Raw genomic sequence first — 19,070 nt, forward strand, 5'->3', positions numbered from 1 at the left:
GCGCGCTCAATCCACTCAGCGTGCTTTGTTTATCAGCTTGTGCACATCAGCTATACTGGCGTTAATACTGAATATTTAACGTTATATTCATTGCATACATATACTTCATTGTAGACATCCTTAACTCCATTCTGCTGTCTGTTGTTCTGTAGTCGGTGTTTCTTTGTCTGAATATGGCACTTAACACATGCTGTGTGGTATCGGCGTTTGGTATCGGGGCATTTTAACGAGTAAAAGTACAGGAGACCAGTATCGGGCCCGGGTGCATCCCTAATTGTGAATGATGTTAACATGATCTTGGCAGCATTTTGTTTGATGTGTTTGTGTCTTTTAGGCCAGCAGCATCTCACAGTGCAGACGGTTCCAGGTACGGGTCTGCAGCTGGGCGGTGTGCAGACACAGACCATGCTGAATGATGTTAACATGATCTTGGCGGCATTTTGTTTGATGTGTTTGTGTCTTTTAGGCCAGCAGCATCTCACAGTGCAGACGGTTCCAGGTACAGGTCTGCAGCTGGGCGGTGTGCAGACACAGACCATGCAGGTGGAACAGACACAGACACTCGCACTGGAACTGCAGAGTCAGCCAGGAGAGAAAAAACGGCGTATGGCCTGCACCTGCCCGAACTGCAAAGACGCAGAGAAGAGGTTGGAAAGTTTTAAATATAAAGGTTTTTTTTTGTTGTTTGTTTAAATTAGTGTAAAATAGGTCTGTGCGAAATAGCCAAAATATTTTCACGATATTTTCTTTCCCCATATTATTCAATATCGATATTTATTACAATATTCATTTCATATCATTAAAAGAATAGTTCGCCAAAAAATAAAAATTTGCTGAAAAGTGCTCACCCTTGGGCCATCCAAGATGTAGAAGAGTTTGTTTCTTCTTCAGAACTGATTTGGAGAAATTTAGCATTACATCAGTTGCTCACCAGTGGATCCTCTGCAGTGAATGGGTGCCGTCAGAATGAGAGTCCAAACAGCTGATAAAAACATCACAGTAATAACACAGTAAGAAACAAATCCGTCATTAAGGCGCTTTAACTGTAAACCATCACTTCTTGCCATACCACGAGTCCATAATCTATAATAATTAATAAGGCTACCTTCCTACCTAGAAGTGTATTTGTTTAAATTAGTGTAAAATAGGTCTGTGCGAAATAGCCAAAATATTTTCACGATATTTTCTTTCCCCATATTATTCAATATCGATATTTATTACAATATTCATTTCATATCATTAAAAGAATAGTTCGCCAAAAAATGAAAATTAGCTGAAAAGTGCTCACCCTTGGGCCATCCAAGATGTAGAAGAGTTTGTTTCTTCTTCAGAACTGATTTGGAGAAATTTAGCATTACATCAGTTGCTCACCAGTGGATCCTCTGCAGTGAATGGGTGCCGTCAGAATGAGAGTCCAAACAGCTGATAAAAACATCACAATAACATCACAATAATAACACAGTAAGAAACAAATCCGTCATTAAGGCGCTTTAACTGTAAACCATCACTTCTTGCCAAACCACGAGTCCATAATCTATAATAATTAATAAGGCTACCTTCCTAACACAGTAAGAAACAAATCCGTCATTAAGGCGCTTTAACTGTAAACCATCACTTCTTGCCATACCACGAGTCCATAATCTATAATAATTAATAAGGCTACCTTCCTACCTAGTTCATCCTCTGATGTCCTCTTACATCAAAATCCATTGACATAGTTTTTAGGACTGTTTTCACTTGTAAACAGTGCTTGATCTATTTCTCAATGGAGGAAACATTGTTATGGACTGGGAGCAACAGTTTGAAGTTATAGATTTGATGATTTTATTTATTACAGACATGCGGCTTTTTGCTTGGACTGGAGTCATGTGGATCTTTTGAAATATCAATTGAAAAAATATCAATTTGCAACAAAACATTGCATTTTTAGTTTTGTCAAATAAGACAAAACAGAACTTGTATACTTAAAAAAATTATGAAAAATGTATTTGCTTAAAATAGTAAAAATAATAACAATGGTTATCAATTGAAAAAATATCAATTTGCAACAAAACATTGCATTTTTAGTTTTGTCAAATAAGACAAAACAGAACTTGTATACTTAAAAAAAAATTATGAAAAATGTATTTGCTTAAAATAGTAAAAATAATAACAATGGTTAATATTATTGTTGTTGTTGCTCGAGTGTGTGTGTACTGTTTAGTAGACAAAATTTCTGTCATAATAAAGCATAACAGACTTGAGTGTTTCTCTGTTTTTGAATGGAATTAGTTCTTTCAGCATTCACTCACTCTCATGTCCAAACCCACACGACTTTCTGTCATGACTAATATACTAATATCAGGAGGTGACCTGACCAAGTTCCCCAGTTAAACTTTGGGTGTAATAAACTTGCCAACAATAGACTGGTACTTTTGACACGTGCAGACTAACTCTTAATTAATTAACCATTTTGCACAACACATAAAGTCCATCATTCTTTCTTTGCTGCTATAGCTTACATTGGGATAAAGTAAAAGTGCATGGAAATTGTATATAGAACAAAGATTATTGGAGTTGTTGTTTTTTTATGTAAGAAAATACAGTTTTAAACTTAATACTTCAAAATATTTTATGTTTATTCAATGCATTACTTGGTGTTTTTTCTTTTTTTTCCTGAGTAAAAATTGTTTCACCAATTTCAGTGTATACTGAGGAGAAAAAAACATCTAGTGTCATGGATACGAATATAAATCAGTTCTTTTGTAAACCCCAGCTGACAACTGTTGCTCAAACACTTGTATTCAAATATAATAGTGTAGTGACTTAATGAAAAGTTTATCTAGAAGCAAAGTAGGGTCAAAAATCAGATATTGTTTAATAAGATCCATTTAAATGTCAGTCTAACTTCAGGCCTCAGCAAACTCCCAAGGGGGCCTGAAGATGAGTTAAAATAGGGCATTTTTCTTTCTTTGAAGAGCCAGGGGAATATGTGAGAAATCCTAATTGAAAAAAATGTGATTTGTGGACCTGTAAAAGCCACATAAATTACTGAAATCTCGTTGGTGTTATGATATAATATTTTGTTGGCATTTGGCATTATGATATATTAATCTGTATCCAGTAAATCACAAATGACCGGAAAAGTCATGCAAATGTATTTGTTAAAAAAGAGTGGAAACATGGAAGAGCATTCAGTTCTTAAAATGATTTAAGTCCTGAAATTTAATATACAGAAAATGTTTGTGTTTTTTGTAAAATATTTTGTAATGTTTATTCCTTTTTTTGCATTATTTTAGTGTGATGTGACACTGTACACGACATGTTTGTAAGCTTTCTCATGGGAATGATATTCTCTATTATTGGTCCATATTTTCAACTTTTTTTTTTTTAATTGTTTTTATAATTTCCTGATTTGTGCTCAACAACCTTTACACGCATAATTTTTGTATTCTTTGGTTTTTCCTGATTTTGAAAGCTTTACTATGTGCTGTTTTTACAAACTACGCTGCTGACCTTTATGGGATTCTGATCCCATAGAATAACAACATTGCCGGTAAATCACAGGTAGGAAGCAGAAATCGCAATACTTTACACCAGAAGTGTTAACAGAGACTTCCTACTAAGTATAAGGTTGCAAAATTAGCTTTCAATGAAGAGACTTAAATGCACTGCTGTCTGCTGAAACAGGATCATTAGAACATATTCTGACTCATGTGACATTGGCTGTATCTTAAAACCTACGGAACTGCCTGCCTGGGCAACACCTATGTTGCTCAAAAGTGCTGTCTAGGTAGGCTGCCCACTAGGTACACACTCATTGTTTGTTTGACATCCAAACTTTTTTTTTTGTCCAGGACCGTATTTCAGCCCTCAGGGGTCTTCAGAAGGCCATGGGGGGAAATACAGGTGTGTTTGGAGCAGCTGAGTTCATATCAGAGCTCTGTCACACTAATGTGGACGGTCCATTTCCTGTGTGGCAGAATGACACCATCAGCCCCTGTGCCAACCAGCTTCTGTTGGGATCACTGTCACATGCTGTTATCGCGATCACTAGTGCCTGTTACATTAGTGTGCCCAGGTGAGTGTAAAGCTATTATTTGAAGTCCACTCAAAAAGCATATGCTGAAATACAATTACATTCTTTTACTTAGGAAGGATGAAAAAATAAATCATACTTTTACATAGGAAGGAAGGAAGAATTCATTTGATCATAAGTGACAGTAAACACATAAAAACATGTAACCCACAAAACATTATAGTACATTATAATACCAATAAAACTACTTTTGCACATTGCATTCATCAAATAATTTTGAAAAAAGGAAAAAAATGCATCATGGTTTACATAAAAATATTAAACAGCACAACTGTTTTCAGCATTGATAATAATCAGAAATGTTTCTTGAGCAGCAATCCAGCATATTAGAGTGATTTCTAAAGGATCGTGTGACACTGAAGACTGTATGATCCTTCAGAAATCATTCTAATATGCTGATTGACTGTAACAGACTGTAATTATGCTGACATTTTAGCTTTGCATCGAAGGAATACATTTTATTGTAAAATATGTTATAATAGAAAACTGTTATTTTAAATTGTAATCATTTTACTGTTTTTACTGTATTTTTGATGAAATAAATGTAATGCAAAAGAGACCTATTTAAAAAAAAAAAAAAAAAAAAAAAAAATCTAACCCACCTCAAACTTTTGAATGGTGTCTGTGTGAAAATCACAGGTCAAATCAAAATGGACCCTGTTTACTTTCATAAAACACATTCTTAGTTTATAGGTACTGTTTTTGTAGTTCAACTAATTTTAGTCATCTAGAAAAATGTAGTCATTTCATTAGGAATCCACATAAACGGGAAAGATTTCCCCGCACAGACATCACAATGGGTTCAAGTGGTCACGCTGATTCACCGTGTTGACAATAGACAGTGGACCTTTTTGAAATCGCTTTTTGAATTCAGGTTGATAAAATCAAGTGATGCCAATTTTTTGTTTTAGAAATTCATCATATTATGGAGTTCAAATGGGTTGCATTTCATGTTGACCTTCATTATGTTTATTATCTTAATGACAGAATGCTGATTGACTGTAACAGACTGTAATGATGCTGACATTTTAGCTTTGCATCGAAGGAATACATTTTATTGTAAAATATGTTATAATAGAAAACTGTTATTTTAAATTGTAATCATTTTACTGTTTTTACTGTATTTTTGATTAAATAAATGTAATGCAAAAGAGACCTATTTAAAAAAAAAAAAAAAAAAAAAAAAAATCTGACCCACCTCAAACTTTTGAATGGTGTCTGTGTGAAAATCACAGGTCAAATCAAAATGGACCCTGTTTACTTTCATAAAACACATTCTTAGTTTATAGGTACTGTTTTTGTAGTTCAACTAATTTTAGTCATCTAGAAAAATGTAGTCATTTCATTAGGAATCCACATAAACGGGAAAGATTTCCCCGCACAGACATCACAATGGGTTCAAGTGGTCACGCTGATTCACCGTGTTGACAATAGACAGTGGACCTTTTTGAAATCGCTTTTTGAATTCAGGTTGATAAAATCAAGTGATGCCAATTTTTTGTTTTAGAAATTCATCATATTATGGAGTTCAAATGGGTTGCATTTCATGTTGACCTTCATTATGTTTATTATCTTAATGACAGAACACTTTTCCAAATTATCTTTTATATATATATATATATAATCCTTGTTTTATTACCCACAGGCTTACCTATATTGTATCTTCCCTTCCCATTGGCTGGAGCTTCAGGGCCACATCGACCTTGCTGATTGCTCTCTTGTTTATAGGAGACTTGGTCCTGGTTTTGAGCTCCATGCCCCAGACATATATCTGGACGTCTTAGCCGATGGATGTGGCGTACTGGCCTGGTCATTTTGGGGCTGTTTTGGCGTTACAAAGATCCATGTACAGAAGAACTCGAGGTCCTGCTTTGCTTCCTGTGCTTCTCATGCTCTCCATCCCTAATCTAGCTTTCATCCTCACTGCTTACATCCAAGAAATCAATCACCTTGGAGTCTCACAGCCACTGCAGGTTGTTCGTCTAGCTCTGACGGTAACCAGGGCCGCTCTGGTGACGGTCTACCTGCTGGGTTATATCTTTCCCTGTTACAGAACTCAAAGAGATCTTCTGTCCTGTAATGCAGAAGATGTAGCTCCGTTAATTGTCTCCTTTGAGCCCGAAGGAGGGGTGACTGTAGCCGAGGATGGATGCAGCTGGCTGTCCAGACTCCTCTACCTGTGGCTGAACCCTTTGCTCAGGCGAGGTAAACGTGGAGAGCTGGAGAGGCCATGTGACGTCTTCCAGCTGACACATCGTCTACGTACCAAAGCAGTCACTCTCTGGTTCTACCAGTGCTGGCAGAAATGCCTCCATCCAAAGGGTTTGAAAAGACCTGAAAGACAGGATCGGCTTACAAGAGGAAACCTGCAGGACAACTCTTGGAATGAGGCCGAGCCGGACAGGTTGTGTGAAGGTGGAACACAGCATGTTGTCAAGCTCCTGCAGGTGCTGCACAAGGCCTTTGGTCTACGCTACTACCTTCTAGGCGTGTTGAAGTTAGCAGCTAGCATGCTAGCCTTTGCAGGACCCCTGCTTCTAGGTGGATTAGTGGGTTTCATGGAGACAGAAGGGGCACCACTGAGCAAGGGTGTGTGGTGTGCTGTGGGGCTCTTTGCTAGTACCTTTCTTGCTGCCTTGTTGAGAAACGTCTTTGTTTATGAAGTATCAAAGGTTGCACTGCTGTGATTTCCACCATCTACAGCAAAGCCCTAAAAGTGAGTGCATCCGCTCTGGCTCGCTTTAACATGGGCAAGGTGGCCAACTTCATGAGCACTGACACGGTGGTGAATTTCTTCAACAGCCTCCATGAGGTTTGGAGTCTTCCCTTCCAGTTCGTCCTCGCACTTTACCTGCTTTACCTACAGGTGGGCATGGCCTTTTTGGGTGGGGTGGGTGTGGCCGTGCTGCTCGTGCCTTTGAATAAAGTCCTGGCATCCCGAATTCTGGAAAACAATAAACATATGCTGCTACACAAGGATGGAAGAGTGAAGGTGCAACTGTTTTGCATATGTTAATTCAGTGATCTGTAATGTTGTCATTTGTTGTTGATAAATCTTTTAATTTGGCTTAAAGTAAATGCAGGACTGTTTAAAACAAAACTTTATATATTTATATTTATATAATTTATATTTTAGAAAATTCAGCTTTGACTTCACAGGAATAAATTACATATTATTTTTTAAAATATATTAAAATTAAAAAACTGTAATAATATTATTATTGTTATATACTATTAAATGTTTTTACTGAACATCTAATCAAATAAATGTTTAGTGCTGTAATGCTACATTTCGCCAAATCTGTTCTGATGAAGAAACAAACTCATCTACATCTTGGATGACATGAAGGTGAGTACATTTTCAGCAGATGCTCAACTGTTGCTTTAAACACAACTGAAAAATCCATAAGAATTCATGGAGAGACATTTCTCTCATTGACTGTATTGTTATTTAATGGCTCTTTAGAATACTTTATAATTAAGAATACTGTTATAATTAAGAGTTTTTAAATCATACAAATGAAAAAAATCTAAATAAATAATTATAAAATAAAAAGCAATCGAAATAAAACCCTTACTAAAAAAGATGAAATATTTATAACATTATCTGACATCAAAAACTGTAAACATGCAAATGTTTATTTAAATGTTACATTTAAATTACTGAAATAAATAACTGAATAAAAATAAAAATAATATAACTTAAAATGTCAGGAAGTGCTTCAAATAAATTACTGCGGTCCAAGGGGTTTTTGACTGTGGCTTCCTGTTCTGATTGATCAGCTGTGGCATTCTGTGGAGACATTCTGCTTTTACAAGACGTTAGTGTTTTATTGTTTTCTTATTACTTGTCATTTAAACACAGTTATGAAATTCATCTGATGGTAAATGAAACTCTTGTATGACTGCTGTTTCCTTATGCATGGCAGATTTTTGAATTAATTATGTGCATAAAACACAGATTAGTACATTTTAATTAGTGCATTTCATATCTGTCATGATCTTTCTGCAGTGTGTCCTGAGGACCCTCTGTCTGCTGTAGAGATGAACCGGGCGAGTTTCTCCTGGAAGCAGTCAGAGGAACATGATTCTGACAGTGTACCTGATGACAAGACAGAGGATGGGTCTCCGCCACACAGCTTTTTTCTGAAAAATATAATGAAAAGCTTTCTGGCTCCAGGGCTCTCTGGTGGCTGTGGTGGGAAAGGTTGGTTGTGGGAAAAGTTCCCTGTTGGCCGCTATAACAGGAGAGCTCAGCAGGTACTGATTCATAATTCACAAAAAAATGAAATAACAAAACAGTATGTTTATAATGTTACTCTAGAAAGGCAATTTATAGGAGAAATATATACATTAATGTTAAAAAATCTGGGGGTCTGTAAGGTTTTTAAAAATATATTTTATATAATATTATATAATATTTTATATTTTAAAAACAATAATTTAAAAAAGCAAGTCTCTTTTGCTCACCAAGACTGCATTTAAAAAAAATCAAAAATACAATATGACATTTCATGAAATAACTTTTTTCTATTATTTACACTACTGTTCGAAAGTGTGGGGTCTGTAAGATTTTTTTAAGAGCATAAGGCTGCATTTATTTGATCAAAAATACAAAAAAATAATAATATTGGAAAATAGTATTACAATTTAAAATAAATGTTTTCTATTTTAATAGATTTTCAAATGTAATTTATTCCTGTGATGCAAACCTGAAATTTCAGCAGCTATTACTTTAGTCTTCAGTGTCACATGATCCTTCAGAAATCATTCTGATGTGCTGATTCGCTGCTCAGGAAACATTTCTTATTGTTGAAAACAGTTGTTTAATATTTTTGTGGAAACCATGAGACATTTTTTCTGGATTTGTTAATTAATAGAAAGTTCAAAAGAACAGCATTTATTTGAAATATACATTTTTTGTAACATTATTAATGTCTTTACCATCACTTGTCATCAATTTAATGCATCCATGATGAACTAAAGGGTTAATTTCTTTAAAAAAAAATCGTGACTATAAAGTATGAACAGTAACAGATAAATAAAGTTAAAAAAATATTTCCCTTTAAGTAGGCATAACATTATATACTTATGTATACACATAATACACTTATATTTTCCATAGCATACTAAAATTTCATGTTTTTCTTTTCCAAAATATTGCTATTATATGACAATTTAACTCTGACATGAAAATAACATTAGAGTCTGGATGTCTCATTTACATCTATGTCAAAAATGTTATTTAATTACTTTTGTCATTCACTTTCAGGTAGATATTATGTAGAAATTTGCAGACATTTGTGCCACTGTTGACAGTCTTGATTAGATTTTCTCCATATCCTCCATCACTCTTATCAGGTTTCACGCATCTGACAGAGGTTCAGAGACTTCGGGGAATATGAGCTCTGAGCTGAAGTTTTACATGACAGTGTATGGATCTCTGGCGGCAGCAAACACAGTCTTTACAGCCGCTCGAGCCTTTCTCTTTGCTTATGGAGCAATCTGTGCTGCTACTGTCGTTCATAAGAGACTGCTTTCCAGTGTGCTTAAGGTAATGATCCATAGCACTGCTTTTCTGTGAGCGATAGCTGACCATCACCTTTGGCCAAGATGGCTAAAAGTCATTGCTAAACTGAAATAATAAGATGTAGATGTCACTTTTATTGATATTGTGAAAGCACATAAAACTTTAATATAAAGTACATTATTCATATGCTTCTTCCATTCTAGGCCACTATGACATTTTTTGACACTACACCCTTGGGTTGCATCCTGAATCGGTTTTCCTCAGATATTTACAGTGTGGACGACTCTGCCCTTTGTCTTAAACATTCTCCTGGCCAATGTGTTTGGACTGCTCGGGATGCTGGTTGACATGAGCTATGGGATGCCTTGGGTGCTACTTCCTTTGCTTCCTCTGGGGTGCTCTACTTCCAAACTCAGTGTTTTTATCGCCACTCATCCCATGAGCTGAAACGTCTGTCTAGCCTCACACTCTCTCCAGTTTATTCACACTTCTCAGAAACACTCAGTGGCTTGTCCACGGTGCGGGCCAGTGGATACACTACCAGGTCTGAAAACTAGCTGTACTTTTGCTCAAATCATTTCATTTGCATTGATTCAGAAGTAATGTTTGGTTTAAATAAATGTCTGGGTCGTATTTTACAAAAATAAAATGAAGCTTGAATGTAAGCTGAGGTGTGATAATGGCCTGACAGTGATTGTAATGCTGAATAAAACTGTATTTTTGTGTTTCTGAGAGCAGGTTTGAGGAGGAGAATGAGAGGCGCCTGGAACAGAATCAGCGCTGTCTCTTCAACAGTAACGCTGCCATGCAGTGGCTGGACATTCGGCTGCAGATGATTGGTGTCACTGTAGTAACCTGCATCAGTGTGATTGCTGTGATCCAGCATCAGCACAAATCCATCAACCCAGGTTAACGTCTTTGTGAGATAAGAGTATAAACTCACATTTAAGGCATTCAGCAGATATTCTTTACAAGAGTGAATTAAAACAGCTTTAGCTTCATGTCAGACTGCCATGGTCAACATAGCACTGAGAGCATAACATACTTATACACACAAATTGTCTATTTTGTATATAGTGTATTTTTTAAAATATTTTTTTGTATATTGTTATTTCTTATTTACTTATTTAATTTTTATTTACTTTTATTATCTGTGTCTTGTCACTGTCAAGTGGGTGTTGTGGATTGGCAGCCAACTAACTGTATCTGTATGTTAACTGTATGTTAACTAATTTTCAAAGCAACATCTCATCTGAAATCATTTGAAAAAACATGTCTCTTATGGTCTTGTGCAGAAAGATTCACGTGTACTTTATTGGTCTCTGATGGGACGTTTAGGAAACTCAACTCAACTGCACTGTCCAGTTTTAAAAGATCATTGCCCAGTTCAGCCATAAGGCCTTTAAAATTGTTTAAAGTAACTGAAATACCTCTTGAAACAAATTGTGCTAAAATCTTTTTTCTTCTCTTTTCTGTCGGGTCTGGTAGGTCTGTCTCTGTCCTATGCACTATCCATCACCAACCTGCTTTAAGGCCTGATTTTCAGCTTTGCGCAGACAGAGATGCAGTTGGTGACCATTGAGCGTACAGAGGAGTATTCCACCAACATCCCGCAGGAGCCTCAACAAGCCAGCACTGAGGTTAGAGGAGTGATATTTACCCCAAAAACTGAATCAGGACCAAGTGTGATTTAAAACAGTTGCACAACCTGTTTGTTAGGTTATTTTAAAGAAATAGTTCACCCAAAAATGAAAATTTGCTGAAAATGTACTTACCCTCAGGCAGGGGCGTAGCCATCATTTCAAAAGTGGGGGGGACGGAATGTCTAGTGTTATACCTGTTTTTTCCCTTGTCTAATTGACAGGTTTTATTTTTAATCGTACCTTTTTTGCTTTATATGCTTTATGCTTATATTATTATATATGATTATAAAACAGAAGAAAGAGAGAAAGAAACAAAGAGAAAGAAAAAGAGAAAGAAAGAGAAAGAGAGAAATACAACAGCATGTCACTGGGACAGCACCCTTAAAAGGACATCTTTGTACATTATTTACCCCAAAAAGTTTCATAGTTGTACATTAAGGTACATATTGGTACTCTAAGGTACTAATGTGCACCTTTTCGAGTATAAAGTACAAAGATGTCCTTATAAGGGTACTAAGAGTATATTGTTTACATATTTCAAATTGTATGTTGTATGTACAGTTCATGGCACACAGTAATGGATACTTGCACATTCACATACTACTTTATTCTGTTCTATTCTACAGTCCATGCACCTGACACACAATAGTCTTAGGATCTGGCTGGTGGGGTTTTAATACAGTTACAGAAGACCTGCCTACTTCTACAGCAGCCAACCCTATGCCAGATGCCCCCTGTTCTGTCTACCAACCAATCATTTGTATCCTAAATGATTTTTTAACACGTTAGTATGGGGAACACATATTCACTATTAACTATGACTTTCGCCTCAAACTCTTAATTTACTGCTTATTAATAGCTTTTAAGGTAGTCGTTGTCGTTGTTAAGTTTAGGTATTAGGTAGGATTCTGGGATGCGGAATATGGTCATGAAGAATAAGGAATTAATATGTGCGTTCTAAGTAGCCTACTAATAAACAGCCAGTATGCAAGCTAATAAGTACCTAAATGATAGCTGAGAAGTTGTTACATATGCGTCCCCCGCGTAATCTACGCCCCTGTCCTCAGGCCTTTCCAGAACAGATTTGGAGAAATTTAGCATTACAGCACTTGCTCACCAATGGATCCTCTGCAGTGGGTGCCGTCAGAATGAGAGTCCAAACAGCTGATAAAAACATCACAATAATCCACAAGTAATCTACACGACTCCAGTCCATCAATTAATGACTTGTGAAGCTGTGTGTTTGTAAGAAACAAATCCATTGTTAAGATGTTTTTAACTTCAAACTATTGCCAGTGTTGCCAAATCTGTGATTTTACCGTGGAATTGGGCTCCAATTGCCCCCCCCCCTTCTGACGGCACCCATTCACTGCAAAGGATCCATTGGTGAGCAAGTAATGTAAAGATACATTTCTCCAAATCTTTTCTGATGAAGAAACAAACTCATCTATTTCTTGGATGACCAGAGGGTGAGAAATATTTCAGAAAATATTAATTTTTTGTGTGAACAATTCCATTAAGTAATACTCCAACCTTTCAATCGTATTTAAATACTGTATATTGAAAAATAAATAGAATGGCACAGTTTTGTATATATTAGATCAGACTGAAGTGTTTGATTGAAGTGTTGGAGTGAAGTATATTTACTGATTTCTTTTTAAAAATATTTTTTATTACAATTTTAAAAAACAAAGTGTATTTGTTTAAATGTAATTTAATTGTATTTCACAGGGTTTCCGTGGGTCCTTAAAAAGTCTTAAATATAGTTGTATCAAATTTAAGGCCATAAAAAGTCTTAAATTGCACAAGAAAGTCTTAATTATGATTTCAGGAGGTCTTAAATTTGGGGACAGAAAGACCAGATTTGCGATATGGCTTAATGTGACGATTAAACTTCAAAAGGCTATGATTTCATTAAATAATTTATATTATTTATTTATATCATTAATTAATAATCTAATTTATTTCAATATATCTATATATATCTCTCTCTATATATCTATCTGTCTATCTCTCTCTCTCTCTCATATACTGTATATGTACATATATATGTATTCATTAGCCGCAGCGCAGCACTTCACATCTGATTAAAGTGCAGTAAACGGTAAAACAATTGCGGTACAAATTAATGTGTTTATTAGTACATTAATAAATTTAAAATAATTTGAATACAAATACTAGTTTACAACATCCAGCAGCACAGTTGTTTTGCACAGCTAAATAGGCTAAATGGAGATTGCTGACATCGCCTCACACACTCAAGTTCACGCCAGCTCTTACATCAAAAATAAGATGGAAAGATAAAAAATGAATCATTTCCATTGATCTAGTCTTTGCATCTGTTTGTTTGATGTTTGAATCAGGTCTTCTCTGTTGGAATAGAATTGGCTAGATGGCACTGTCACAAAAAATAGGGTTCTAGTAGAAATGCGGTCCTGAAACTGCAACCTATGGTGTTGCAGGAACACAGTATTGGGGTTGTTTTTGTTCAGACCAATGTTAAAATCTACCCATGTTTTTACCCTGCAAACACGCAGAGCTGTAAATGTGAACTGGTGGATCGATAAGAAGATAATTCATTATAAAAATCTAAACGGTAAAATGTTATGTTAAAATATGTTATTTAATTAATATAATAGTTTAATGATAATAATTGTTTAAATTAATATAATAATACTTTTGACTCATCCATTTTATTAAAACGTTTCTATTAAAAACGATTAAAAAATAGTTTAAAAGCTGAAATGTGAAGTGTATCATTTTTTAAAACGTTTTGTTTTTGTGAAAACTTGTATCTGAACTGTAAATCATGTTTTTTACAGTCATTCTACAGTTTAATATGATACTAAAGACATTGCCCTACCCCTGCTCATATGGTATTCATTTTATTTGTGCAGGTCTTAAAAAGTCTTAAATTTGAGCTTAAAAATCCTGCAGAAACCCTGATTTAAAATATGCATTCATTCTTTCATTTCACAATCTCAAAGACTGCTTGTAGTTCTATAGCAAACCCTAGGTTGTGAGACCCTTTATGTATCATTCATAGTGTCCTCAATATGCCACACAACCTTATCATGAAACTCTACATCTGCAGGTTCAAAATTCCTGGCCTGAAAAGGGCCGAGTTGAGTTTATGGGTGCTGTTTTGGCGTACCAACCGGGCTTGCCCAATGCTCTTGATGGGGTCAACCTGGAGGTATTACCTGGTGAGAGGGTGGGCATTGTGGGGCGTACAGGCTCAGGGAAATCCTCACTGTTCCTTGCCCTATTCCGTATGGTGGAGCTGAACCAGGGTCAAATCCTGCTGGATGGAGTTGACATCAGCTCGGTCAGGCTTAGTAACTTGCGGTAAGGCTTAAGTCACTGTTTGACACTTTTCTATTCTATTAGAGAGATTACACTAACATTTAAAGGTTTAGGGTATCGGTAAGTTTTTTTCTTCTTTTATTATTCAACAAGGAGGATGCATTAAATTAATCAAAAGTGACACTAAAGATGTTTGTAACATTACAGAAGATATAAAATGCTGTTTCAAATAAATGCTGTTCTTTTGAACTTTCTATTTCCCAAAGAACAATGAACAACATTGATAATAATAACAAATCTTTCTTGAGCAACAAATCAGCATATTAAAATGATATCTGGATCATGTGACACTGAAGGCAGGAGTAATGATGCTGAAAATTCAGCTTTGCATCACAGGAATAAATTACATTTTAAAATATATTAGAATAGAAAACTGCTCTTTTAAATTGTAATAATATTTCAGAATATTATGGTTTTACTGTATTTTTTTTATCAATTAAATGCAGCCTTGGTGAGCATAAGAGACTTAAATACATTAAAAACATTTTTAAAAATTACGGACCACCAACCTTATAAATACTATAAACATAGCTAGGATGTATTATATTGCACAGTTTTTTTCTTTCATTGTGTTAATTTATTAATTAAGTAATATTATAATTAATATTAATAAAAAAAAAAATTTCGCTTATAGGCCTATTTATTCCTTTTACTGTATATGTAAATAACTTTTTGTTTTTCGCAAAAGCGCTGCAGGTGCTGAAATTAACATTCTACTTATGTTGTAAAATGCACTTGTCTTCGTTTTAAATTATTCAAAATCCTGAAACTTCTTCCAGAAATAATTTCCAGGTTTAAAGTAGGTGTTTCAGTGTGTTTTTAATATGGTCTCTACATATAGTAAGAATTTGTTTTGTTTGTGTCGCCCTCTATAGATCCAAGCTGGCCATCATCCCTCAGGATCCCTTCCTCTTCTCCAGCTCAGTGCCAGAGAACCTTGATCCCCATGGCCTTCATCCAGACTTCCATTTTGGAGAGAGGGGAAAGTCTGTCTGTGGGCCAGAGGCAGTGACGTGACACGTGAATTAGTGCTCTGCATTGAACCCATCCAAAGTACACACACCGTGAACACACACCCAGCCATTTATGCTTGGCGCCCGGGGAGCAGTTGGGGGTGCTCAAGGGCACCTCAGTCGTGGTATTGAAGGTGGGAGAGAGCGCTGTACATTCACTCCCCCCCACCTACAATCCCTGCCGGTAGGAGACTCGAACTAACCATTAGGCCACAACTTCCCCTGGCAGTTGCTGTGTCTTGCCCGTGCTCTGCTCACAGAAGCTAATGTATAAAACTAATGTATAATTAAAGTAGAACATAAACAATGTAAAACAAATGTCTGTTATTCTTATCTTAACTGTAGCGAATCAGCTCATGGGGAAATATGAATAATTAACCATAACTAGTTATAATTAACTATTCATATATTAGATCCACTGTAGATATTTAGCTGACCACTCAGGGTCAACTGTCTTGTCAATTCTAAGACGTTAATTTCCTGGTTAAGGGAAATAACTTTCTTACTGTACAATTCTATAAGCTTGTAACGTAAATCTGCATGATTATTGACTCCGGTTATGAGTAAACAATGAACACGTCAAGTGTGATACAAGTAAGGTTTTATTAACTACATAAACACTTAAACTAGTCCACGCCACTCTCTCGTGAACACGTGTACAACAGTTAGAGGAAGCTAGAGATTACGATGTATAGTTTTAAATATTAAATATTATTTTTCTTGCACAAATGCATGAATTCACTTCTGAAGGCCTTTAGTAACCCCCCCGGAGCCGTGTGGAGTATGATTTATGATAGATGGATGCACTTTTTTTGCTTCAAAATTTCAACACCCATTCATTGCCATTATAAAGCTTGGAAGAGCCAGGACATTTTTTAACATAACTCTGACTGTATTCGTTTGAAAGAAGAAAGTCATATACACGTAGAATGGCTTGAGGGCGAGTAAATCATGGGCTAATTTTAATTTTTGGGTGAACTATCCCTTTAATTTGTGGTGCTTCTAATTAAGTGATAAAAAGCAGTTGCAAATGTTGTACAAAATAAATATCACCACTACTTTTTAACATAACTCTGACTGTATTCGTTTGAAAGAAGAAAGTCATATACACGTAGAATGGCTTGAGGGCGAGTAAATCATGGGCTAATTTTAATTTTTGGGTGAACTATCCCTTTAATTTCGTTTTTGGGTGTCTTGCTGTCTGATTAACACCACTCAAAGAAACAAAACCTAGAGACCCATTTTTTCAACTACCTGTTCCATCTACATTTTGAATTAACATAGCATGTCGTTTAGTTGAAATACCTGTCAAGAACGTCTCTGTTACCATACAAACCCCACCAGTCTTTCTTATCCCACAGACTGAATACAATCATGGACTCTGACAGAGTGCTGGTGATGCATGCTGGGAAGATGGAGGAGTTTGACAGCCTGCTGCTCTGTGCCAAAGAGAAGACTCTGTTTTCCAGAAACTCTTACGTGGAAGGGAAGACTGAATTTAAAATACTGTACTTTCAGCTAAGAATGTAGTTGGAGTCCATGTGCAATGGACAAAAAACATTGGATATGTGCAAATACCTGTATGTTATACCATGTAGAACAATGTAAAACTCAGGGAAAATTGTTTGTTGTTTTATAAATGGTCACAGTTGTATGGATAAAAATGTGTTTTAGAAGTAAATGTTTGTTTGTCTTTAATTATTGGTCTGTTTTCAGATTTCCATTTTTTTATGATTAATTTGTCTTCAGGAGGATCTACTCAAAGTAGTTTTTCCCTCTTGGAGCAGGTAAAAAAGTTTTTTTTTTTTTTTTTTTTTCGTTCTTGCAAACTAAAGTGTGAGAGTCAAACTGTTCTAATATTTATTTCTGTGGTTTGAATGCTTTCTCTCTTCCGAGAATTTACAATGCATAACTGATTTCATTAGAGGTGTGAACGCTCATATCAACCTGGGTGAGAGTGACTACGCCTTGTACAGGTGGCCGTTTCCCAACTTGTATGAGTCATGTGGGAGTACATGTGTGCATAGTTTAATCTTTTTTTAACCATTCCTTTTGATTTCCTCCCATCAATCTAGAATTAGGGAGAGGTTTGTTATTGTTATGTCACCCTGCCTCCAGTGCAGAACAGGTGATGCTGAAGCTTTATGAGGTATGTGTTTGGCCTGGTTAAACCAGTTGGTCTACTCTTCAAGTGTATTACCTGCCGCGGTGAGAATTCCATAAACAGTGAGAAGAGAACGGAGGTAAACACGGTCACATCAAGTGAAAACTCTTCAGCATGGCACATTATCACTGCTGATATTGAACAAGGATTTAAAAGCTCATAGGATACAAGGTAAGCCGTTTCATTGTTGTTCAAATTTACAACAGTACTTTGAACTGTGCTATGTTGCGTAAAACAGCCCATATGGTATTGAAAGTAAAATTTAGTCGTCTAGCAAGCGCAGGTGTTCAGCTGTTTTTGTTATGAATGACTATGCAGCGCTCACACAGTGGTTCAATGTATTCATATTACAAATTGCACTTAAGTTGTGACTATTAAAGTATTGCACAGTGATGGTTTCAAGACATTTAAAGTTGTGAATGAGTACAATAACATTATTTTTGGGGGGATCATGTTTTCTAAATATTGTTACTGACTATTGAAAAAAAATTCTGAAGCACATTTTCAGGTACTGTACCTTTAATTTGTGTTTACTGTAAATATACAGGTTAATAAATTGGTTTTGTGCATGTTAAATAGATGATATACTGTAGATAATAGTTACTGGATGCTTTTTAAAATCTGTTTCAATGAAATGAGACCATTTTAATTAAATAGATGAACAGATTATCAAAATATGTGCCCTTACAGATGATCATGGGTGGACCTGGTACCTCTACAATTATGCATGTTTAATAAAGAGGGTGTGGTTAAAAAAGTAAGGTCTGTTCACAGTTTCCTTTGTCTGGCCTAACCTGTTCCCAACGCCCTCTTGTTACACTATCCCTGAACAATTCCTTGAATACCTCACAGTTTCGTATGTCTGCCACTGGGATAAATGCAGACTTTGCAGAAGTGCAGAATTTGAATTAAATTAGTGCTGTTTGCTCAGTCTTGCTTCATTCTGAGGCAAGGACATTTTTCATTCAATGATTGACCCATATGTTTATAGTTCACATGTTCAGGTCTGTCATTGCATTATGACCAACCATTAACAATTGCATATGTGTCAATAATAATTAGCACTGAATCTTGGGTGTCTTGCTGCTGCTGAATCATTTATTTTGCATCAACAGGTTTGAGTTTTGGATGCTTCACTGTAAATACATACTAGTGAAATGGTATGTTATCTCTTTTTTTTTATCCAATCTGTATCTGAACTATATTGTGTTTGTTGTTTGCTCAGTCTTGCTTCATTCTGAGGCAAGGACATTTTTCATTCAATGATTATTCAATG

The 19,070-nt window shown here is 35.7% G+C and overlaps 1 long non-coding RNA gene and 1 pseudogene across 1 annotated transcript; both read left to right on the forward strand.

Annotated features, from left to right (window-relative positions):
- The window catches only part of LOC107564802 (multidrug resistance-associated protein 7-like), a 26,748-nt pseudogene extending 11,114 nt beyond the window's left edge, over positions 1–15,634 (forward strand).
- Positions 15,635–17,868: 2,234 nt separating this feature from the next.
- On the forward strand, positions 17,869–18,950 carry LOC107563721 (uncharacterized). Its single transcript, XR_001606135.1, has 3 exons — positions 17,869–17,965; positions 18,485–18,551; positions 18,910–18,950. It is a non-coding gene; the product is annotated as an uncharacterized lncRNA (long non-coding RNA).
- The last annotated feature ends 120 nt before the right edge of the window (positions 18,951–19,070 follow it).

Source organism: Sinocyclocheilus grahami, unplaced genomic scaffold (genome assembly GCF_001515645.1).
Source record: "Sinocyclocheilus grahami isolate Dianchi unplaced genomic scaffold, SAMN03320097.WGS_v1.1 scaffold25.1, whole genome shotgun sequence".
NCBI classification, from domain to species: domain Eukaryota; kingdom Metazoa; phylum Chordata; class Actinopteri; order Cypriniformes; family Cyprinidae; genus Sinocyclocheilus; species Sinocyclocheilus grahami.